Consider the following 26,003-nt stretch of genomic DNA (forward strand, 5'->3'; position numbering starts at 1 on the left):
GCTTCACCTTTCGGGCGGAAGCACGAATTTTATTATTAGGACACACCTGACAAAGAGCTCAGCAGTGAAATTGCGCTGTCACACTTGTCGAAAATGACCAGACTCTGATTTGCCACAACGCGCCGCGGTAGCCGAGTGGCTATGACGTTGCGCAGTTGAGCTACAGGTCGCGGGTTCGATCCCGCCCATGGTGACCGCATTCCGTTGGGGCGGAATATAAGAACGCCCGCGCAACATGCCAGAGGGTCAAAATTATTCCGCAGCACCGAACTGTGACGTGCTTTTATATAAGCAGATTGTGATTTTGGCACGTAATAACCAAGCATGTCATTTCTTCCTTGCCACTGCTTGAATGCCACGAAAAGCTTTCTAAGCGATGCGTGCTTCCTGTCGCATATTCGTGTACGCTTCATGCAGGGGTGTAGGGTATTCCTTACGCGTACGCCCAGTGGACTGTTCGTTGCGGTCGCTGCTCACAAGCTGGAGTTGAACCAGTGAAAAGACGACTGGCTGGATGCTTGTCTCTCGTACTCCAGCCAAGTTAATCAGCTAGCGCTTCACCAGCAGGCAAAACGGACATGTCGACTAGGAGGACAGTTTTAGAATACAACCTCCCCCTTCCTCTACCCTCCCCCCCTTTCTATGTACCCACGCCGGGGTTGCGCTACGCCTATCTGCAGACGCCCTCGCAATATGACCACTTAAGGTCCTGGATGCAAGATGCGTCACTAGCCTTTCTTTGCATCTCCGATAACGACCACGGCGCGAATCGCCACCGCCACATACTTTCCACATACTACATGCTGCAGCAACACATACTACGCCAACACGTACTACGGGAACACATACACACACACTACGGCACCAGATACTACGGCAACACACATTACGGCAACACACAATGCAGCAACAAAATCGCTGTGAAAATGCTTCGATCTTAATTGCGTGCAACACAAATGATAATCGCAACAAACACAAACACGACGGAAAGTGGGGCGCGCAGGCTCGGTTGCTGAACGCGGGACCTCTGCTCACGATAACACACAATATGAATCTAATCTGCATAAAAACCAGTCCAATGTGACCATAATGAACTTCATATCCCTGCATAGCGGTAGCGCTTGTTAAAATTGTCATTTTTCGGCCACACTCGCTTTACATTGTACGATACTTCGTCAGCGGGAAGACTTGCGTTCAGCGTATAGGTCGTCGCATTAAGAGCAAAGCCTTCTTCGCAAAGATTCCCGGACTTTCCCGATCGTGGATGCTGGGTGCTGCTGCTGTCCTGTCGAATAGCTCACACTTAAGAGGAAGCTTTATCTCGGGCCAAGCTCCGACGCGGCCTATTCAAATACATGCAAAACGCAAAAACGTTTTTATGAGATAACCCCTCGACGGATTTTGATGAAATTTGTTGCATTTGAAAGAGAAAGTCAAATTCTAGTGACTGTTGGAAGCGGAATTTCGATTTAGGGCTTGAATTTTCTTAAAACGATTTTCAAATAATTGAGCGTTTGAAAAAAGATAAAAGCACGAAGTTTACAAATTCATACCTCTGCATCAATAACTGATATCGCGGTTCTGTAAACGGCATCCATTAGATCATTCAAAGCGGACAAATCCAATGCGTCAGTTTACATCTTACGTGAATTTGTTACGTTGGTTACAACGGTCTTGCAAAAGCTGTATTTGCCTACGATTAAATTTCTTTATATTTATGTGTAACATATCAATTTTGTCCGCTTTAGATGTACTATTAGATGGAATTCACAGAATTGTATTACCATTTTTAGTGGTTTGGTTACAGAGTTGTAAACTTGATAGTTTCGTTTTTTGAAAATTTTTGATTTTTGCCAATTTTTAATAAAAAATTTACGACCTAACTCAAAAATTCGAAACAAACAGTCACTAAACATTAAGTTTGTCTTTTAAATGCAACAAAGCTCGTCAGATTTCGTGCAGTGGTTGCCGAGAAAAACGAATTCTCCTTTTACATGTATTTAGATTGGAGCACTCGAGCTAAAGCTTCCTCTTAAAGAAATAAATTATTTACGGGCCAGATGGAGATCTCGTCCCACTGCACAGCAGCACGATGCTCTAACCATTGAAGGCCGCAACCGCTGGTGCAGTTTTATGGTGCCAGCCCAAACTAGCTCTTTGAGATGACCGCGGCGTGTGACGTTTTCTCCATTTCAAAGACAGAACCGCGAAGTAGGTAGATTTATGGCATTAGATTTACCGCATCACGTAGATTACAATATATGCGCTGGATCTGTATAACTATTAAATTACTAGAATACCAAGTGAGATCCTCGAAACATATTACGTGGTGTTTCGCGTATAAACAGTCAAGCAGTAAAGAGCCGCGAAACAATCAGGGGTGAAAATAATCGAGCACTGCGCAACCAACCACGGGAACACAGTAACATAAAGAAAAAAGCGAACTCCCATATTCAATCAGAAATAAAGGTGAATGACAATTGTAACAAGGATAAGGTGACCATAACAACGAAGTGGAAATAAGCGTCAACTTTATTTTACAATCAACCATTTTAGGAATAGTAAATATAATCAGATAGCTCACAGATTCGGTGGAATGCTTGTCCTTACGATCATTGGAGAACACGTTCCATTCCCTTACTGCATTCGGAAAAGAAAAAAATGAATGCCTCAACCTATTCCAATAAAATTTGTGTTCTTCAAGGTGTTAGGTATCTTTAGCTCTAGTAGTTCTTGTGATAGGCGGGGATAAAAAGCTCCTACTGTTGATTTGTACGCAGTGCAGAGGGGAATACCCGACGTTCTAGCGACCTACGCGACCGACTTTCGACGAGCCCAATCTGCACTCTGCCGACGATATATCCGTCACCCCTCACGTCCCAGGCGAGGCTGCCGAGCTCGGTTTGGCGTCAAGCGTGGTTAGCATGCTTATGGCCGATTTGCCTGCTGCCCAATTTCCCTAATCACGTTTAACGGTAACCACGGCCACGCTGACCGAGGTTAGCCCGCCTAACCATCGGTTCTCCTGCTGTGTAGCTGAGCTTACCACGGTTAGCGATGTCGTTAGGGATGCCATTGTTACGAGGGTATCCAGATTGAGAATGGCAAAAGAGCGAGTACCTTTTCCGAAGCATATCAACGCTGAACCGAGGTCAAGAATGCAAATGCTTGGAATGTTTAAAAATAGAGGAGTGACATTCGCGCGTAAACCCGGCTGTGATACAATGTTATTGAAGCTTTAAAATAAGCTTCCCTGCCACGTGCGAAATATCGCCATTGGCTTCTAACACACTTATATACCTGCAGTCAGAACGCTGTAGTTTACAGAAAGATTTAGGCAAACCTTGTGGTTTTGCTGTGGCCCAAACGAGAGTCCTATCACAGCATACCTAAAGATCCGGCTCCAATTGCAGTGCTGTGCGAATAGCCGCTCTGATTGTCTATTACTATCCGATTTGAAACGAGGCGTGGAGGAATCGTCACCTACACTCGCGGACAACCTTTCTTGGCAGAGGCTATGGAGGCAAATTGCGCGACCGATACCGCGAAAGAACGTGGTCCCACAATTCCAGCGGTGTCGGCTGCGTGAGAAGTATTAATACTAATAATTATAATAATAAAAAAAACATTGCTACACTTTTCACAGGAAGCTATCTGAATCAAGAATAAGCATACACCTGGGGAATATTTATGTTTTATAACTTTGTGCTTAGACATTTCGTGTTTTTAAACGTGTGACAATGACGTACCGTTTCCGTGCACCTCAACGGCAAAATAGCGTATTCGTCTTCAGGTGAGCCTTCCTCACCTTCTAGTTCTTCCGTCGTCTCGCAAAACAAGCTTGTCACCAACTTCGCCGACAAATGGATGTCTACGCAGATGAAGCAAATGGCGTGCAACGTTTATGTTGCAACCACGCGTGACTATCTGGAACTCACCACCATCGGCGTGCATAAAATAGGGAGTCAGCTGACCTGCGTGAGTGTGCGTTCCGTGAGTGGCATAAAAGCAGAAGCCTTTCGAGGTCCGCTGCTGCCTCCAAGGCGAACAAGACTTGACGTCAAGTGTGGATGAAGCAACGAGAAAGCTGGAAGGACAAGAATGCACAGGTACGCCAGCTTCCAGCTTGGTGCAACTGAAATGCAACGGGTGTGCCTGCAAGATTCTGAACACGTCCTGCTTAAGAGCAAAAGAGAGTGAGAGAGGGAGAGAGAACATTTATTTGTAGTAAGATTGGGTGGCTTTAGCACGGGTGCAACTCCGATGTCACCTATTCAAATAAATGTAACACGCAAAAATGCATTTCCGAGATAACCCCTGGGCCGACTATATAAATTATGGTGCTTCTGAGAGTGAAAGGTACGTTGTAATGACTGTTGGAAGCGGAATTTTTATTTTAGACCTGAATGTTACGAAAACTGCCGAAAATCTCCTAGCTTAAAAAAAAAAGAGAAAAACAGAAGCGCGAAGTTTACAAATCCGTAACGCTGCATCCAAACACATATCCCAGTTCTGTCAATTGCATAAGTTAGAGAATATAAAGAGGACAAATCTGGTACATCAATTTATATCCTACGTGATTTTGTTACATTGTTCGCAAGTGTTTAGCAGAGCCTTACTCGCATATTAGCTGCCTATCTTATAGCCATGAATAACAAGTCAGTTTTTTATGTTTTAGATCTTCTGTCAGATGCAATTCACGGAATTGTGGTATCGTTTTTCGTCCAATTTTGTAAACTTGGCAGTTCCGTGTTCTGGGCATTTGTGATTTTCAACAATTTTTGTCAGAAAATTGATGTCCGAAGTAGAAAATTCGCTACTAACAGTCATACACATGGAACAAACCTCATCAAATTTCGTGGAGTGGATGCAGAGAAAACGATTCTCTGCAATACCGAAGTACATAACAACTAAGTCTATGACGTCACGATATTGGAATAAAGTCAGAGTGGAATCACTTTAAGTTTTAGCGACGTGTTCCGCTTACTCAGCAGAAAGTTTTCTTTGCAAAGTCCCAAGTGGAGCCTTTGTCCTTTCATTTAAGCACAGGCAGAGCCAGGCGAACACATCCGCGTCACATACTGCGTCCCGGTAAGTGCAGATAAGAGAAGCTTGTAAGAGCTCTAAGGCCAATATGGGGCGTTCGCAGAGCCTGCAACAACGTATACCTCCTGCGTGGCGGAACCCTTTATCCGCGGATGGCTCGTCAGTGCGATGCCTCGCACACAAGACCGTCAGTGCGAGATCTGCCACACACATTTTTGCAGTGTCCAAAACCTGGAGAGAGAGCAGAGATATTGGTAGAATATTAGATTCGTGTTCGTTGCACACTTGCGATGTTTCTGATGATTAGCCAAACTTGTGTGTTGCGCAAATTTTACCTTAATGTGGCATGTTATCTTTACATATACTTTAGCGAAGTCATCGGGTTTGAAGGATAACCGCCAGCTTGGAGCAGGCAGCACAGTGCAGTAATACTGAAAACCGCCAGTAAATGCGCCACCAATCTGCGAACTTGCTGCTCGACGAAGCTCTTGCATAGCCAACAGCAATATTGAACTTCACATTCTTAGGCCGCCTCTGGTCTTGCTAGGTATTGTACTGCAATCCTCTGGAGCGGTTCAATCTTTCCTTCCATTTCAGACTGTGCACCGCAGCCGTGACAGCCGTAAAGGATTGAAGATTATAATGGGCGACAGCATCAAATGACCCGCTGAGAGAAAGGGCCGGCGTCTGTAGCAGCGAAGCAACCCCTAATGTCTCATTGGCTGCGACGCCACGCGATGTGCGTGCCTTGACGGAGCATAGGTGGCGGCAGAATACACCTGTGCCGAGCCGGCGCGGCAGGTGTTGCGTCAGGGGAGAGGGCATTGTCGCGACGCCACGTCACTCTCGCTCTCAGAGACATTTGTTATTTGCCCGTTCCGTGTCCTCGCAAGCTATCGCCTGCGTTCTAGAATCGCCAAGGTAATCGCCATAAAGAAATTATTGTGCAAAAACCAGAATAAATGGGAGAGGAAAAGCATTGGTGGTAGTGAGATTTGAAGCTACGACCCCACGCTCAGAGGCCCAGTCTCTTGCCTATTAAGCTAAATCAGCTACTCCTGGATAACAAGCCTGTGTACTCTGCTTTAAGACGTCATGCTACTTGGACCAAAATTTCTATCGACAAGCCCGGCGTGACGAAAGCGGCGATGACGAAATCACCGCGGCTTATTCGGGAGCGTCCCCATCAGCTTATATGGCAGTTTGGCAAATTAGCATGACGTCACGGAAATAGGCGCACAGGCGTGGCAATATCTAGGAGGCGCTGTTCAAGCGTCTTGGCGCGCTCGCTTGCCTGCGAAGAGTTCATAACTCGAAGGACCGCTCAGCGGCGTCCAATTGGACATTAATGCGTTCGCATTCACAACTCACAAGCGCTTAGGTGTCCTCAGATTTTTTGTTGACGTTGTTGCCGTCCAATAACTATATGGCTCCTATCAACTATATGCACCGGGCGGCCGTCGTAAGACGCTAGCGGCGCATCAGCGACGTGTAAGTGAACAGCGCCGCGAACAGCAGAAGTCAGTGCACTGGCATGTGAAGCAGACGACGGGGCGAAGGCGCTCACGGTGCATCCTTTGATATCGCACTGCAGATTTCAAGGACTGACATAACACAAAACGCATTTTCGTGTGTCTGCTTTTGAGAAAGGTCGCCACTTGTACGAGGAAGGCTACGTTCGCGGTACCAGGTACTATGTAAAGTAGAAAACTAGTGCAAATTGCGGTGCAAGTGCATCCCACCAACAAAGCCCGGCGCAGCAAGCTAGGACGTGGAGCTCCAGTATTTATATTGCAGATGTTATTTCGCTGCGCACGTTAACATTGTCGCATACTTAATTATGTAAATAGGGGAAGCAGGCAGGCAGGCGATGTATCAAAAATGCATAAGATACATATCATTGGGTATGTATAGTGCCGCTACTCGGTGTGTGGCACTAAGTACGTGCCTCAGGAGCCAACGCGTACCTACTGTTCTGCAATGAACATTTTCTCACGTCAACTTGGGTTACTGAAAGTATGACATCACACCTACACGGTGATGTTCCCGAGACGCGATGTTTCTTGCAAATGAGGGTTTGAGTCGAAGTTGTGGAGTTTTTCGTCAATCAAAAAGCGCGCCCTTGCCAAATATGATCCTCAACATCGCCTTTGTGCTTTTTAAAGTCTTGCGTCGGAGATATTGGGTTTAGAGGCTTTCGCTGTCACCGAAATGGGGCACAAAGACTGTATTGATTTTCTCGTTAGTTAAACAATGACGAAGTGGTTCTCACAAGAGTACAATTATTGCCAGAGTGACCGCAGTGGTTATGATCAATAAGATGTAGGCTCGCGCGTGCAGCATTTGGCTCGAATAGCACTCTCCGAGTTGGTTGAATTGTCTTCATGTACGGTGGTAACGAAACCCAGACGCATGCTTCTCTCATGGAAACGCTATCTAGAACGGAATGACCTGTTCTTGTGTGAGCTGTTGCGCTGCGCGACCTTTACAATGAAGTGACAATGAAACGGTAAATGCGTTCGACTGTGTTACACTTGTTTCACATGACTGGCACGAATACATCGCGTCCCACATAGCACGAGCTAAAGCACTTAAGTTTGTGCGCTCTAGCTTCCATTCGGCTACTAGAATTAATCAGTTTCTTCCTCGCGCTCACGACCGGGAGCGTGTCGGTTTTTACGATTCTCGACTCGTGGAAGCTAACGCTTTGGAACACTGTGCTAAACTGCACACCCACCGGTCGGGGCCGGCTTTATTGCCGAGTCCTTTCATCATAGCTGTGGGCTACAAAGATGCTGCGAGATATTGTTCCGCCTTCGGGTGCGGCCCAGGTTACATCGTATCTTTCTGGAGTAAAAAATTTGCCGACGATTACGACGGTCCTTAATTATAATGCGAAACCTATACGCGTTTTCATTTCGCAATGTATTCGCTGGCGCGCACAATCTGTCTCATGCGATCCATTGCAATCGAAGCAAAGTGTGGCGCGACTGCCTCGCTGATCGAGAAATCGCGAGGGGCAGCGCGTGCGTGAAGCGTGCGTGCGATTCACAGCACTCGCCGCAGACAGACCTCCGCTCATGCAGCGCTTTGTATCCATGTATGGTATTGGTCGACGGGCTCTCCGCATGTCATCGGTGAACAGACGACGACGCACTAGTCAGGTGCAATCTCGTAGCGGTCGTCGCCACAGAGCCAGACTTTCGCCCCATTTCCTCCTCCGCTTTGCCTCCTCGCGCTCTCTTCGCTATCGGCGTTTTTCGTGCCCCGCTGCTCCCCCAGTTCCCTCTTTTATACTTCCCTGTGCTCGTTCGCTGGGTTACGCTGACGCCGACAGTCAACGCAGGAACAGGCCCCTAAAAGCTGCGCTCCAAAATTATGGAATAAGAAATTCACCAGCCCTTCCACTGTGTGGAGAAAGACGAGCAGAGAAGCAGTGGTGTGTTTTACTTCAATCGAAGCGTCTATGTTTATATAGGTATTATTATTATTATTATTATTATTATTATTATTATTATTATTGTTGTTGTTGTTGTTGTTGTTGTTGAAGGACACAGACAACGAGTGGATCTTTTGACTGTGGAGTAATTTATTCTTATTCTTTTAAGATCACGGTACAAGTAGTTCGTGAACCGACCAGATTTGGTATTGGTGGTGGTTCGCTCCTTGACCTTGTCTTTCTTGAACGCTCCTTCTCCGATTATTCTCTATCTATCGAACCTGGGCTGTCTGACCATGAACTTATTGTTGTATCATTCCCGTTGAATGTTAGGCGCGAGCATGGCGCGCATGCGCCTGCCATTGTGAAAAATTTTGCGCAAGCTGATGATGTGCGGAGAACGGATTATCTGGATTCTTGTCTTTCTGAATTTTGCCAGAATGACGTTCTGGAACATTGGGAAAAGTTTAAAGCAATGTGTTTATTCTGCAATGATCAATTATACCTAACAAACTTAAGAAGACAGCAAAACATACACCATACCCAAATAGACGCACTATTCAATTAAGACGTAACTTTAGCCAAACGCGTGAGAAAGAAAGGCACAGCTACATAACACTTAACCAGTGCTCATGTCGCCCTTTCAGAGGCCATTGTAGAAGCAAAAAATTTTTATTTCAGTAACACTTTACGAAATTTTATTAAGGAAGATCCCCAGAAGTTCTGGAACTTTATTATGGAACGGAATAAATACATAACGAAAATTATCCACGACAGCATTCCAATAACTGATCCCAAGGCTGTTGCTAACCTTTTAAATGACCACTTCCACAGTGTCTTCTCCCCACCAACTGAACCCTCCTTCCCAATTTCAGCGTCCTTCTCTTCTGACGTTAACATTTCTCATGATGGTGTACTTAGCATGCTCCTCCGGTTACAAGTAAAATCATCTGTTGGTCCAGACGGCATTCCCAGCACCTTCCTGCGGCGTTATGCGGATCACTTAAGTGAATTCATTGCAGCAATCGTTCAGGCCTCTTTACACTCCACGGTACTTCCGCTCGATTGGAAAGTAGCACGTGTTGTCCCTATATTAAAAAAAATGTGACTCAAGCTCAGTCTGGAATTAGCGACCGATTTCCATATTATCCTCTTCTTGTAAATTAATTGAACACATTGTTACTCACTATATTAATGATTTCTTAAACGAGCGTAACATTTTATCTCCTTTCCGGCATGGGTTCAGGAAGGGGCTCTCGACAGTCACCCAGTTAAGCACAGTCATTCACTCGTTTGCTTCTGTCCTTGACAAGGCTGCCCAAGTAGATGTGATATTTTTGGATTTTCAAAAAGCTTTTGATGTAGCTCCTCATGACCAATGAATTTGTAAATTAGAATTTTTTGGTCTTCCTGCCTTTACCCTGTCCTGGGTTTCTCTTTACTTGACCCGTCCAAAACAGTACGTAGTGATTGATGGGCAGGAGTCTGATTCTCTTTCAGTAACCTCTCGCGTGCCTCAAGGCAGCGTGCTTGGCCCACTACTATTTCTTATTTATTGTAACGACATAGTCGATGTAATAGAGGCCCCTGTCAATATTCGTCTGTTCGCAGCCGAATGTATCATTTTTAACGATAATAATACAGTTATTAATCAACTATCTCTTCATTTAGACTTAAACAACATTTTTGAGTGGAGCAACAAGTGGGGAATGAAACTTAACTCAGATAAATCTGTGCTTCTATGTAAAACAAACAAAAAAATACCCCTGAAGTTTTCTTATTCTATTGGCCAATATCCATTGGCCGAAGTGAGCGAGTACAAGTATCTTGGAATTAAAATTACTAACATCCTAAATTGGAATAGCTACATTGCTGCTACCGCCTCTTCTGCTTTCAGAAAGCTATGTCTACTTCGCCATAAGCTTAAACATGCATCCCATGAAGTAAAATCATTAGCCTATACGACATTTATTCGACCCAAATTGGAATACTCGTGCGTTATTTGGGACCCGTTTACCAAAATCAACATTAACGCCCTTGAAAGGATACAGAGAAACGCCATACGATTAATTTTTTCTAAATACGACTGAGACGCGTCTATAACTGAATTACTGCGGACAAATGGTTCTGACACCATTCAAACGAGGCGAAAAATAATACGTTCTTTTACTCCTTCATAAACCGTAAATTTTCTTTAGATCCGAGTCCCATACATAACTATTTTCCATACATCGTTATTTTTTGTATAAGTTCTAGCAATGCAGTATTGTTATATTGTTATACCAACTACATTGTTCTATTGTTTTAGCCATACTGTGATACCAACCAAATGTATTGCATCATTGGTGATTTTGTCAGTAGTTAAGGAAGCCTTTCCCTTTTTTCTTTTTTTCGTTTAGTGTACCATATAACATTACCTGTTTGTTTCTTTCTGTAAAATCCTGCCCCTCTGCTTTGCTCTCACTGAGACTGGGAGTATTGCAAATAAATAAATAAACAAATAAATAAGTAAATAAATAAATAAACTCTTTCTGCATCCAGGAAAACCCGTCATTCCCCCCCCCCCCTCGCTCTCTTTAACCACTTTGAGTTTTCTTTCTTTCCTCCAACTATAGAAAGATAGAACCTAATCCCTTTCCATTATCTGACCTCCCCTGAATCAATTCATACTCATATTATTAGTATATCCTAAGTAACATTGCTGTTTCGTGGTATATTGTTTAATTTCCCAAATTTCATATTTTTGCAATTCTGCCTTTTGTACGCGTATTTTTTATTTTGTCACCCTGCCCCTCCTGCTTGGGCCACACGGCCTGCAGTACGATGTAAATAAATAAATAAATAAATGAATAACATACCTTCTGCGTGGCGGAACCCTTGAGCAGCGGAAGTCTCGCGAGTGCGATGCCTTGCACACAAGAGTGTCAGCGAGTGATCTGCCACACCTTTCTTTGCCGTGCCCAAAACCTGGTGAGAGAGCGGATATATTGGCCGAATATTAGATGCGTGTTCGTTGCACATTTGCGATGTTTCTGACGATTAGCCAAGCTTGTGCGTTGCACAAGTTTCATCTTAATTTGGCATCTTATCTTTGCATGCACTTTAGCGATATCATCAGGTTTGAAGGATACGCGTCAGCTTGGAGCGAGCAGTATAGTGCAGTAATACTGAGAACCGCCAGTAAATACGCCACCACTCTGCGCACCTCCTGCTCTAACAACGCTCTTGCATAGCGAATCGCAATATTGAGCTTCACAGTCTTAGACCACCTCTTGTCATGTTAGGTATACTATTGCAATCCTACGGAGCGGATTCATCTTTCCTTCCATTTGAGAGTGTGCAGTGCAGCCGTCACAGCCGTAAAGGTTGGAAGACGGTAATGGGCGAAAGCATCAAATGGCCGACTGAGCGAAAAGGCCGGCGTCTGTAGCAGCGAACCAGCCCCTAAATTCTCATTGGCTGAGCCGCCACGTCACGTGTGGGCCTCGACGGAGCAGAGGTGGCCGCAGGCGCGGCAGGTGTTGCGTGAGGGGAGAGGGCATCGTCGCGACGCCACGTCACCCTCGCTCTCGGAGGCCTTTGTTATCCGCACGTTCCGTGTCCGCGCAAGCTCTCGCCTGCGTTCTAACTTCGCGTCCCGGTAATCGCTATAAAGAAACTAATGCGCCAAAGTCAGACTAATTGGAGAGGAAACGCGTTGGTGGTAGTGAGTTTTGAAGGAACGACCCCCGCTCAGACTCTGAGTCTCTTACCTATCATGCTAAACCAGCTCCTCCTAGATAACAGGCTTGTGCACTCTGCTTCATCACGTCATACTACTCGAACCGAAATTTATATCGCCGAGCTCGGTGTGAAGAAAGCGGTGACGACGAAAATCACCACGGCTTATTCGGGAGCGTCCCTATCAGCTTATGTGGCAGTTGGGCAAATTAGCATGACGTCACGGAAATAGGCGCACAGGCGTGGCGCTATCTAGAAGGCGTTGGTCCAGCGTCTCGACGCGCTCGCTTGCCTGCAAAGTGTTCATAACTCGAAGCACCACTCGGCGGCGTCCAATTGGACATCAATGCTTTCGCATTCACAGCTCGTAAACACTGCATCGGTGTCCTCGGATTTTTGCTACTGACGTTGTTGCCGCCGGATAACTACATGGCTCATACCAACTAAATGCACCAGGCGGCCGTCGTAAGCGGCGTGTAGGTGAACAGCGCCGCGAACAGCAGAAGTCAGTGCACTGGCATGTGAAGCAGAGGACGGGGCGAAGGTGCTCACTGTGCATTTAGTGATACGGCAGTGCAGGTTTTAAGCCCTGACCTACCAGAAAACGCATTTTCCTGTGTCTGCTTTCGAGAAAGGTAGCCACTTGTTCAAGGCAGGCCACGTTCACTGTACCAGGTACTATGTAAAATAGAAAACTAGTGCTAATTGCGATGCATTGCACCTCACCAACAGAGCCCGGCGCGGTAAGCTTAGACGTGGAGCTCCAGAATTTATATTCCAGATGGTATTTTGCTGTGCATGTTAACATTTTCGTATACTTAATTGTGTAAATAGGAGAAGCAGGCAGCCGACGTATGAAAAATGTGTAAGATACGTACATTGAGTGTGTATAATGAGGCTACTGGGTATGTGGCCCAGGAGCCGACGGGTATTTGCCGCTCTGCAATGAACCTTTTCTGACCTCAACTTGTGTCGCTGAAAGTATCACAACATCACATCTACACGGTGACGTGCCCGTGACGTGATTTTTCTTGCAAGTGAGGGTTGGAGTCGATGTTGTGGCTTTTTTTCTACTAGCAAAAAGAGCATTCTTGTGAAATATGACCTTCTTCATGGCATTTGAGCTCTATAAAGCTCGCATAGGAGATAGTTAGCTAAGAGGCTTTCGCTGCCACTGAACTGCGGCAAAAAAAAAACTGTTGTATATTTCTCGTTTGTCATACAATAACAAAGTGTTTCTCATAAGACTACAAACATTGCCAGAGTGACTGCAGTTGTTACGAGAGATAACATGTAGGCTTGCGCGTGCATTATTTGGCTCCAATAGCGCTGGTGGCGCGACTTGGTACCTTCTCTACGGTGGGATAAATAATACATTGTGAAGTGTTTCTCACAAGACTACAGAGATTGCCAGACTGTGGTGGGAAGGAAAGATAACATGTAGGTTTGTGCGTGCAATTCTTGGCTTCAATATGAACCCCGATCCATTTCCATTTTTGTGCACGGCGGAATCACATGCTTCTCTTATGCAGACGCAAGCTGCAGTCGAGCACCGCTCTGTCGAACGAAATGACCTGTTCTTGTGTGAGCTGTTGCGCTGCGGGACATTTACAATGAAGTGACCTGCATAACGAAGCGTTTCGGACGCCGCAAGCAATTTTTCATGATAGCATTCGACTGTATTACGCTTCTTTGACACAACTGGAACGAATACGTCGCGTCCCACATAGCACGAGGTAAAGCACTGAAGTGTGTGCGCTCTAGTTTGCATTCGGCTACTAGAATTAACGAGTTTCTCCCTCGCGTCACGACCGGAAGCGTGTCAGTTTGTACCAATCTCGTCTCGTGGCAGCTAACGCTTTGCAACACTGTGTTAAACTACAACCCCGCCTTCGGGACCGGCTTTCCTTCCCTAGCCCTTTCCTCGTAGCTGTGCGCTCCGAAGATGCCGCGAGATATTGTACCGCCTTCGGGTTTGGCGCAGGTTGTATCGTGTCTTCCTGGAGTAAAAAAAATTGCCGACGATTACGACGCTCCCTAATTATAATGCGAAACCGATACGCGTGTTCATTTCGCGGTGTATCGGCTAGCGTAGACAATCTGCCACGTGCGACCCCTTGCAATCGGAGCAAAGTGTGGCGCGATTGCCTCGCTGATCGAGAAATCGCGAGAGGCAATGCGTGGGTGCAGCGTGGGTGCGATTCACACAAGTCGCCGCAGACAGACCTCCGCTCGTGCATTGCTTTGTTTCCATAAATGATGTCGGTCGACGTGCTCTCCGCATGTCATGGCTGAACAGACGACCACGCACTAGTCTGGCGCCATCTCGTAGCCGAGCCAGACTCTCGCCATATCCCCCTCCTCCGCTTTCCTCCTCGCGCTCTCTTCGCTATTGCCGTTTTTCATGCCCTGCTGCTCTCCGAGTTCGCTCTTTCATACTTCGATGTGCTCGTTTGCTCGGTTACCCTGACGGCGAAAGTCAACGCAGGAACAGGCACCTAGGAGCTGCGCTCCGAAATTATGGGGAAAAAAAATTCACCAGCCCTTCCACTCTGTGGAGAAAGACGAGCAGCGAAGCTGTGGTGTGCTTTACCTCAATCGAGGTATCTATGCATATATAGGTATTATTATTATTATTATTATTATTATTATTATTATTATTATTATTATTATTATTATTTATGGACACAGAAAGCGAATGAATTTTTTTACTGTGGAATAATTTATTCTTATTCTTTTATTAGGTAGACACGTGTGCAAGTACCACCGCATAGCAGACGGGAATTCTACAATATGTACAGTTTCACTGTGAAACACGTAATTAGGAAAAGTAGATGAAACTACTACTGAAACTAATAAGCCGTCTTGGGGGCTTATTGTCATCAATTTCTTTTGGGATATGTCTGATAAAATAAGAGTTACAGCCGCTTTCTGTAACCATACTGCCTCCATAGACGGCCACACATTAACAGCAGACGGGAAGTCTGCAAAGTTTACAATTTCTCTGTGAACAAACTTATTAAGACAAGTAAATGAAAATCGGCCTAATCATATGGTCGTCTCAGCGACCAAACTAATCATACTGTTAGTCCACTACACCTACATTAAATTGAGGGCTGCAGAGCGTTCGCGGGAAACTGGAGACGAACATTTTTTCGTGTAGCTGTGACCCTTACACGGACGGACATCGACCACTGACGGTAGGAATACTATATACAGCTTCACTGTAAAAGGAGCCGTAGGTCTCCCTTTTTTGTTTCTTGAGCTGCTTCGCCGGTCCCACATATTTCGGTAAGTTCGCGTTCACTGTCCGTTGCAGTTACTTTAATCTTTGCGATGCTTCGTTATTCTTAATGTCCTAGGAACTAGCCCAATCTTCAGTCATGGTCCATTTCACACAGCTTAGCGCAACGAGATCCGCCGGTGGCGAGGACTGTGAACATGCCGGTGCATTTACGTTCGACGTCAATGCACAGCAAACATTCATGCGCCGGACGCAACTACAGTTGGTAAGCGCGAGGAAGGAAAATGTGCCTTAAATTTGCCTCCGATTGGCAACAGCGGGCCCCACAGCATCAAGAAAGCAAGCATGCTTTGTTTCCACAGATCGGCCATGAAGAAAGGCATGTTGGTATATGCTAATATTATGCTTAAAGAAAACCGACAGATGTGCAAACACAACTTTTGAGATTTTGCAAACGGAGACAAGTGGTACACGGGGCCACAATTTCAACGTCATTAATGCTGCCACTTTGATGAACTGGCACGACTATTGCATTCTTCCAACAAAAAGAAAGGGCACTTGTACGCAAGCAAGATTAAGGATGCGCGTAAGGAGAGCATCAAAAACAGAAGAGCCTTTGATAAAAAAAAAAGGTATACGGCTGTAAGCAAGGGAAGGCTTCAGTTTCAACTTACTTACAGCCGCCGCGATATCGCCTTATGAAAAACACGAATTATTGAAATGGTCACTGCAGATATAATGCCAGTTACCACAGCTAATAGCTTGCGCTGTACGGAGGAAAAACATGAAAATATCTTCAGCGAATGCATTGGCGATACTGCGTTAGATTTTATGAATTCCACGAGATCGACTATTTATGACATTAACCTCAGCCCGCTCCTAACTGTAATCGTTTAACATAGGTCCAGAAGCGTTTGGGATCGCATCTGACCTGTTTCTCGACAAAGTTAGCGTATTCATCACTGTCGCTACGCAGTGATGCTTTACGAAGTAAACCACGCAATTCCTCAGAAAACCATGAGGCATAGCGAGCTGGACAAAACTATTTGCAGGTATTGAAGGCTGCCAGAGCAACTTTTACATCATCAGTAAGGATGCCACCCGGTTTGCTGACATCTATAGCACGGTACAATTCAGACCAGTCGACATGACTGAAATATTGGTAAATACCTAGATAGTCACCACTGGGAAATACAAACGAGGGAAGAGGTTCGCTCAACACATGAATCCCCTCTAAAAAAATTGCGTATTCGAGCGGAACATGGCAGAGGTCAACAGGAAGCAAACTGCTAATAGCAACAGAAAACTCAGCAACGCCGATATTAGCCAGAATCAGATCCATAACACTGCCACCTGAGTTTCGAACCGCAATAAACTGCGTTAATCCAACAAATTCCACAGGGAAGAGCAGCGCACTAGAGCGAGGGGATGATAAAGATACGGATGTCGCGCGTGAAGAAACCCCAACCATAGACAGAACATTGAATTCACCAGCTACTAGGGCTATATATTTTGCAACATGAATAACTTCAACTAATCATATGCTAAGAAAACTGCACGTTACTCTTGTTAGGAGGGAAGTCGGCTGCGAAGAGCAGCACATTGTTGCCACGTTAAACAGGGATTTCGACCCACACACTCTCTGGCACAATCTCAAGGTCCGCAGGCCACTTAACGCTAAAATTCTTCCACACGGCAATCAGCACGCCACCGCCTTATTTAACATTTGCATCATACACGCAGTCGCATCTGTGAACTGTGTACTCCGATGAAAAGAAATTCTTGGACAGTAAGCCGTTTCAAAGCCAACTTTAAGTTAAGGATATAACATGGTACGAACAGGCTGGCACGTTCCCGCAGAAATAGAAGGATTTCTTGAGCAGACCACGAACTTATTGTTAAAGAACGGAGCACTTCATTAGTGAGGTTAGAAAAGAAATTACGTTATTTTGTCGCCGGCGTCCCTGGATGCATCACGCCTGTAGTCGAAAGTCCAGAACAGGCAAGCCTTCCGCGAAATGTATACCGAGTAGATTTTTTGGGGGGAAGACCTTCTCGTCCACTGTAACCCCGGAAGGAAACGCAACTCTCCCGCTTGGCTTCCAGCTTTTGGTAGTCACGAATGTTGATATCAACAACTCTTTTTCAGCGTAGTACGGATTTCCTCGCAAGTTGTCGAAGGGGCCAAGCGCGACACAAGATTCGGATGCGTTTCCAGCACAGAAACTAGTCTGAAACAGTTCACACCCCTAGCGCCAGCTTCGCCTTCGTCTTGGCCCGGAACTGCGTAGTTTGTAGGGCCTTGACGCACATTTGGTTCCCGCGACGGCCCAACCACAGGCTCGGCGATCGAACTGACGCTGGACCGTTCATACACCAACGCGAGACTGGTGGGTATAGGACATGTTGACTTCGTAGGCCTGCTGGGTAGCCCAGAGTTGGTCGTCGAGGTGGGAGCTGCGCAGCGCTGCGTGCCATCTCGACGTGAGGGTCACGGGATTGAGGTCTGGGTATTGATGTTTGCATTCCAGTAGCATGTGAGGGAGTGTTGCGGATCGAGTTTTACAGATATTGCACGTGTGGCTTGGGTAGATGTCGGTGTATATGATGTGATAGCGTGTGAGGGAGGGGTATGTACTGGTCTTTAACAGCCGAAGGGTGGTTGCCTGTTCTCTGTTAAACTTGCGGTGAGGGGTGGGAAATGTGCTTGTCTCGAGGTAAAATACCTTCACATGGTCGTTGTATGTTGTAAGGCGGTCGCGTCGAGCGCGTAGGGTCTTGACGCACATTTGCTTCCCACGATGGCCCACCCACAGGCACGGGTGCCGAATTGACGCTGGGCTGTTCATACACCGACGCAATGCTGGTGGGTATAGAAAGGTTGGCTTGAAACGCGTGACCAAAGGGACGTCGACGAAAGCGTCAAAGGATGACACACGTTTACGTCACAATGTTGTTGCGCGCATTTTTTGTGGAATAGTGCTCCGTTCCGCACCTGTCAAAGAGTTGATTAAGCAGTTATGTTCGTTTGATCTATATGAAAACGCAAAACAATGTTTTGGAGGTTTCTCTGGGTGGAGTTGCGAACGCCACATAGCTGGTTTTGTCCACACACAAGGGCACGTTTTTCTTTTTCTTGAACTTGTTCCATGCTCTATGGGACACCAGGTATGGACACCAGTTTTCGCGTTTCCATGCTGCCATGCTAGCGAAGACGCCTGCCGTCACTGCGGACGCCGTCTTACATCTTTCCTTCCATTTGAGACTGCATCGCAGCCGTCACAGCCGTAAAAGCTTGAAGATAGTTATGGGCGAAAGCATCAAATGGCCCATTGCGCGAAAGGGCCGTTGTCTGTAGCAGCGAACCGGTCCCTAAATTCTCATTGGTTGCGACGCCATGTCACGTGTGTGCCTCGACGGAGCAGAGGGGGCGGCAGGGCACACCTGTGCTGACCTGGCACGGCAGGTGTTGCGTGAGGGGAGAGGGCATCGTCACGACGCCACGTCAACCTCGCTCTTGGAGGCCTTTGTTATTCGCACGTTCCGTGTCCGCGCAAACTATCGCTTGCCTTCTAACTTCACCTCGGTAATCGCTCTAAAGAAACTAACGCGCAAGAATCAGAATAAATTGGAGACGGAAGGCGCTGGTAGTAGTGAATTTCGAAGCTACGACCTCACGCTCAGAGGCCGAGTCTCTCACCTACTACGGTAAGCCAGCTACTCCTAGATAACAGCCCTGTGTGCTCTGGTTTAAGACGTCATGCTACATGGACCAAAATTTCGATCGACAAGCCCGGCGTGACGGAAGCGGTGACGACACAATCACCGCGGCTTATTCGAGAGCGCCCCCTTTAGCTTATCTGACAGTTGGGCAAGGTAGCGTGATGTAGCAAAATTAAGTGAACTGGCCTTGTGATGTCTAGGAGGCGTTTGTCAAGCGTCTCGACGCGCTCGCTTGCCCGCGAAGAGTTGATAACTCGAACGACCACTCAGCGGCGTCCAATCGGACATTAATGCTTTCGCATTCACAAATCATATCAAGTGCTTATGGTGTGCTCGGATTTTTTGCTGACCTTGTTGCCGTGGAATAACCATATGCCAACTACATGCACCGGGAGGCCGTCGTAAGGCGCCAGCGGCGCGTCAGCGACGTGTAGGTGAACAGCGCCGCGAACAGCAGAAGTCAGTGCATTGACGTGTGAAGCAGACGACGGTGCTTAGGCGCTCACGGTGCATCCAGTGATATCGCACTGCACGTTTTAAAGCCTGACCTTCCAGAAAACGCATTTTCGTGTGTTTGCTTTTGAGAAAGGTCGCCACTTGTACGAGGCTGGCCACGTTCGCGGTACGAGGTACTATGTAAAGCAGAAAACTAGTGCGAATTTCGATGCAAGTGCACCCCGCCAACAGAGCCCGGCGCGGTTAGCTAAGATGTGGAGCTCCAGCACTTATATTCCAGATGTTATTTTTCTGTGCACGTTAGCATTGTCCCACACCTAATTATGTAAATAGAGGAAGCAGGCAGGCAGGGGATGCATCGAAAATGTGTAAGATGTATACCGTTGGGTGTGTATCATCCGGCTACTGGGTACCTGCCCCATGAGCCGACGGGTATGCGCCGCTCTGCAATGAACCATTTTTGACGTCAACTTGGGTCACTGAAAGTATCACAACATCACACCTACACGGTGTCGTTCCCTTGACGCGATTTTTCTTGCAAGTGAGGGTCGGAGTCGATGTTGTGGCGTTTTTCGACTCTCAAAAAGCGCGTTCCTGCCAAATATGACCTTTAATATTGCGTTTGTGCTCTTTATCTGCTTGCATAGGAGATATTGAGCTAATAGGCTTTTGATCCCAACGATGCTGTGCGAAACACTGTTCTGATTTTCTAGCTAGTCATACAGTGACGAAGTGTTCAGCTTAAGACTACAAACATTGCCAGAGTGACTGTGGTGGTTGGGAGCGATAACATGTAGGCTTGTGCAGGCAATACTTGGCTCCAAGAGCGCCGGTAATCCCTCCAGCTGATGTCATGTACGGTGGCGTCGAAACCTGGACGCACGCTTCTCTTGCAGACGCAAACTCCAGTCGAGCACTGCTCTGTAGAACGGAATGGCCTGCTCTTCTGAGAGTAGTTGCGCTGCGCGACCTTTACAATGAAGTGAAAATGAATGACAAAGGCGTTCGAGTGTACTAAACTTCTTTCACACGACTGGAACGAATACGTCGCGTTCCACATAGCACGAGCTAAAGCACTTAGATGTGTGCGCTTTAGCTTCCATTCGGCTACTAGAATAAATGAGTTTCGCACTCGCGTCACGACCGGGAGCGTGTCAGTTTGAACCATTCACGTCTCGTGGCAGCTAACGCTTTGAGACACTGCGTTAAACTGCATCCCCACCTTTCCGGGCCGGCTTTCATTCCAAGTCCTTTCATCGCCGTGCGCTATGAGGATGCTGTGAGATATTGCACCACCTTCGGGTTTAGACCAGGTTGTATCGTACCTTTCTGGATAAAAAAGGACGATTACGAGGCTGCCTAATTATAATGAGAAAGTTATACGCGTTTTTATTTCGGGATGTATTCGCTGGCGCAGACAATCTTTCTCGTGCGACCCATTGCAATCAGAGCAAAGTTTGGCGCGACTGCCTCGCTAATCCCAATAAAGTTTGTGTTCTAGGTTGTGTTCTGTTCATTCGACAGCGTAGGCATTTGGGGTGTTACTTAGACGCCGGTATGGCAAAAAACATCACATGCACAGCAACGTTCAGTGGGCCCGCGATTTCCGTTGTCCTCTTCCGGAAGGACGCTACCGAACTCGGTCTGTTTTTCCTAGGAAGTTTCTGGTGCCTATGAACTATAGCGGAGACACCACTTTGTGTCTTGAGAAATGTCCAAGGCAGCGCGCCAACTCGTTTTTCTCGACGGATGGAACTGAACACACGTGGCGACCACGGAGCCTGCTCTTTCCGTAGCGTCGCGTTCGGAGCTTCGACACTTTTGCTGCGCACCTAATGTGGGCACTACTAAATGATAGAATTACCGCGCCAACCATTTTGAGGCAAATAATTGGCGCGTCTCTACAGGTTCTGAGTCCGAGTCGACTGTAGAACTCTCAGCATACGTGGCGAAGGCAGCGTTTTATAGGCATTTCTCAGATGCGTGCCCGGAATTCCTCATAACCACCATTAAGTTCACCTGCACAATGCGTGGCGGCTCCGCTGCAACGCTCGGTGCTGAGTGACTGCCGCCCCGTAGCGTCCGGAATTCAGTGGAAGCGGATCGCTACGGTTACGCAGCCTCGCCACCTCGGTAATTTCATAAAGGCGAAAGCTTTGTGGCTCTATTTTTCAAACAAAGCATGTCCAGCCGTGTAATAGAGATGATTAACGAATAGCAAAGTTAATTAATGAGTGATTAGTGATTGTATTATGGTGGATGATGTGACCCCTGGAAGGCCAGAAGCGCACTCTGCATGTTCAGCCTTGTATAAGTGATAATTATTGATTAGCAAGGTTAATTAATGAGTGATTAGTGATTGGACTAAGGCGTAGTACGGTTGGCTAAGGTGAATTAGTGCGGATTACAGTGCGTTAGCAGAAAGCAACAAAATCCCAATAAAGAAGGGCGTCAGGCAGGGTGATACGATCTCTGCAATGCTATTCACAGCGTGTTTGCAGGAGGTATTCACAGACCTGGATTAGGAAGAACTGGGGATAAGAGTTAATGGAGAATACCTTAGTACCTTGCGCTTCGCTGATGATATTGCCTTCCTTAGTAACTCAGGGGATTAATTGCCATGCATGCTCACTGACCTGGGTAGGCAAAGCAGAAGTGTGGGTCTCAAGATTAAACTGCAGAAAACTAAAGTAATGTTTAACAGTCTCGAAAGATAACAGCAGTTTACGATAGGTAGCGAGGCACTGGAAGTGGTAAGAGAATACATCTACTTAGGGTAAGTAGTCGCCGCGGATCCGGAACATGAGACTGAAATAATCAGAAGAATAAGAATGGGCTAGGGTGCGTTTGGCAGACATTCTAAGATCGTGAAAAGCAGGTTGCGATTATCCCTCAAAAGAAAACATTTATAACAGCTGTGTCTTACCAGTGCACACCTACGGGGCAGAAGCCTGGTGGCTTACGAAAAGGGTTCCACTTAAATTGAGGACCACGCAACGAGCTAAGGAAAGAACAATGATGGATGTAACGTTAAGGGATAGGAAAAAAGCAGATTGGGTGATGGAACAAACGCGAATTAATGACATCTTAGTAGAAATCAAGAAAAACCAATGAGCATAGGCAGGACATGTTATGAGGAGGGAAGATAACCGATGGTTATTAAGGGTTACGGACGCGATTCCACGAGAAGGGAAGCGTAGCAAGGGGCGGCAGAAAGTTAGGTGGGCGGATGAGATAAAGAAACTGCAGGGGCAACAGTGCCACAATTAGCACATGACCGGAGAAGCTGAAGTATGGGAGAGGCCTTTGCCCTGCAGTGGGCGTAGCCAGTTTGATGATGATGATGGTAATGATTAAAGTGAGTTAAATTGGATAAAGATGTATTAAGGAGAATTGTGGTGAACTAAGGTGCATTAAGGTGGCTTAGCGTGAATTATAGTTGATTAAGATCAATAAGGTGGATTGATGTGGATTAAGGTGATGAAAGAGGATTAAACTAGATAACGGTGGACTAAGGTGAAATACAGGAGGCTTAATTTACAAGGCTTTCGCCTTCGCGTCTCCTAGACAATAGCTAACAACACCCGTTTTTTCTTAGCCTCGGCGGGGCGACATTTCCCCAAATCAGGACAGACCAGAACGCTGGGCCGTGGTGCGTGTCTCTCTATATGACCCCACTACATGTCGGTACAGACGAACAGACAGGTGAGAATCGAGTGTGTCGACGCACGTGTATTTTGCGTGCCCTCCATGCGAGGCTTAGGGGCCAGGGCGCACGCCTGTGTGTTTCACACGCTTTCTGCATATCGGTGCCGGGCCTGCTTCGCCTTCGGCACAACAGTTGCTGATGTAGCGGCGGGCAGCCGTTGTCGTCGTGCAACGCGGCTCGCACTCAGCCGCCCGAGGCGAGACGTGCTCAGTTCACTCTAGTACGAGCTCTACTTTCCGGGACAGCAGGAACTGCTCCGCCGCTGATCGTGGCCTCTTTTTTATTATTATTGCAAAACGGGCGCACTCACGTAGCCTTTCGCCCAGACTGGCGATATCCGCCTCCGGTATTCTTCTTCGTTACGATTTTATCACCTTTTTGCTGTGCGACAGGGTGTTTCTATATGCAACAGTTAAACAAAAAACGTGTTTTCAATTAAAACGATGGTCCCATCGTAGACGTGCCCACAGTGGTTGCGACCCCGGAATGATGAGTGATACGGGTGTAATCAGTCACTAATTACAAAAAATTCATTATTTCAGCCTTGGACCTGTTTTTCGAATGGGCTCGTCGTAACTTGAAAATCTTAAGCCAGCTCTCCGTACAAGCCACATCAACAATAGAATCTGGGAAAACGCCATTACCCGCGAAACAGTTCAACGACGAAATTCGCCTGCTAGAGCACGCGCATTATGCCTCAGCCCATGAGACGACGTTCTGCTCACGTCTCCCAGCACCGGGGACACCCAGAGTGATGCGGCTCCATGCTACTCGCGGTCATTGCACTGTGGCTTAACGCCTCCTACGTGGCACGCCTATGAACTCTACTAGACCACGTCATACTATTTGCACCGAAATTTTCATTGGCGAGGCCGACGTGACGAAAACGGTTGACGTTAATGTCACCACGGCTCGCTCGGGAGCATCCCCTTTAGATTATATGGATATCGCACGATGTCATGGATCGAAATGCACAGGCCTTTTGCTATTTAGGAAGCGTTTATTTCCAAATCGATATATATTTCAATATTACTTGCAGCGTTCGTAGAAATACCCGGCACAGTATAATTGCTGTGGCTAGAGCCGAACCCATGTATAACGAACATATGTCCAAATGATTGTTAGATAATTTTTTTACACGAGCATTTGTCACGAGGTTTCACTTGTTCCTAATTGAGAATAAGTCGCTTGAAGCGAACTCGCTGCATTCTGGTTTTACTGTACTGCCTCATACAGTTAAACGCTTTTATAACGAAATTCCCTATATAGGTCACCTCATTGTAAAGAACGCGCACCGCACCACTCGCGACCGAACCGGGAAACAATACTCTTTTCGTTATAAATGTTATTTCGTTTAGAGGCGTTCGTTGTAGAGGCACCAAAATGTAGTGCGTCGCACTAGAGCACTGCACCGGCCGGATTTTACGACCCGGGCCCGTTGAAGGAACATTTCAATGTTTATCGAGACGGGATGACAGGTTTTCGACGTGGCCGTTCGTCGGTCGACAATGCCATTGATCTTGTGTCTCCGGTTCAACAACCTAAAATGTCCAAACGCCTCTGTAGCGATATCTTTAGATGTGGGGTGTGCTTATGATAATGCTTCTCACGAAGCCATCCTTGATGCGTTTGTGGCTGCTGCCCTCGGAGGCCGCAATTTTCGGCGGATTCCGAGCTACCTGTCCCAAAGGAGCTTCTTTGTAGTCACCGAGGGTGGCCAAACTTCCGACCACTACATCCACGATGGAGCTCCCCAAGGTGGTGTTTTCAGCCCGGTTTTGTTCAGCGTTGCTTTGATTGGACCGGCGGAATTCCTGACAAAGTCAGTCAATCTGCAAATTTGCGCAGATGACATCTGCATCTGGGCGTCAGAAGTAACTCCGCTGGAGGTTCGCGCCAGGTTACAAAGGGCTGCAACGATGACGTAAACTTATCTTCAGAGACAACGCCTCGGAATTTCAGCAGGAAAGTGCGCATTCGTCGCCTTGACGCGAAAATTGATGACTGGATACCCGGCGTCTAATAATGGGCAGCCGATCATGTACAAGAGAACTAACCGATTTTTAGGCATGACTGTCGACCGCGACCTCTCTCGGAGCCCCCATGTATCCTACCTAAGGAAGAGACTCCTCTCAATTAGTCACCTTTTCAAAGCCATTGCTGGAAAAGCATGGGGACCGTCGGTGTGTTTTATGCTTCAACTGTACAAAGCGCTGTTCGTGAATTTCTTGGGTTACAGAACTCAGGAGCTGTCAAGCACCTGGAGGACAAATCTCAGAGTGCATGAGAGCATGCAAGCTGAAACGCTTAGAACATGTCTGTCTATACAGCGATACGCTTCAATGGCCGCTACATTTGTCGTCGCAAGGGCACATCCCATCAGTGCGCATGTCGCCACAGACACCCTTAGAGATCGTCTTCGTCACCTTTTTCGAGTCAAGTCCGAACGCCTTGCTTCCCCCTCAGAAAGTAGATCGGATGCAACTTTTTCGGGCATTGTAGCCTCGTACCGTGCCCTTGTTCCATCCGATTTCACGCTTGCAGCAAGGTCACCTTGTCCTTTGTCGTGTCTCTAGAAGCCGCAAGTGCGGCTGTCCATTCCATAAGTTGGAAAGAAGTCCGACCTGCCAACTTGTGTTCCGAATCAAGCCGCTCTACATCTACTG

General features: G+C 46.8%; 1 long non-coding RNA gene across 1 annotated transcript; it reads right to left on the reverse strand.

Moving 5' to 3' along the window:
* Positions 1–3,810: 3,810 nt before the first annotated feature.
* Positions 3,811–11,701, reverse strand: LOC140214066 (uncharacterized). Its single transcript, XR_011890983.1, has 3 exons — positions 11,344–11,701; positions 3,975–4,087; positions 3,811–3,871 (listed from the first exon to the last, which is right to left on the reverse strand). It is a non-coding gene; the product is annotated as an uncharacterized lncRNA (long non-coding RNA).
* Between the last annotated feature and the right edge of the window lie 14,302 nt (positions 11,702–26,003).

This window comes from Dermacentor andersoni, chromosome 11, assembly GCF_023375885.2.
Source record: "Dermacentor andersoni chromosome 11, qqDerAnde1_hic_scaffold, whole genome shotgun sequence".
Taxonomy (NCBI): domain Eukaryota; kingdom Metazoa; phylum Arthropoda; class Arachnida; order Ixodida; family Ixodidae; genus Dermacentor; species Dermacentor andersoni.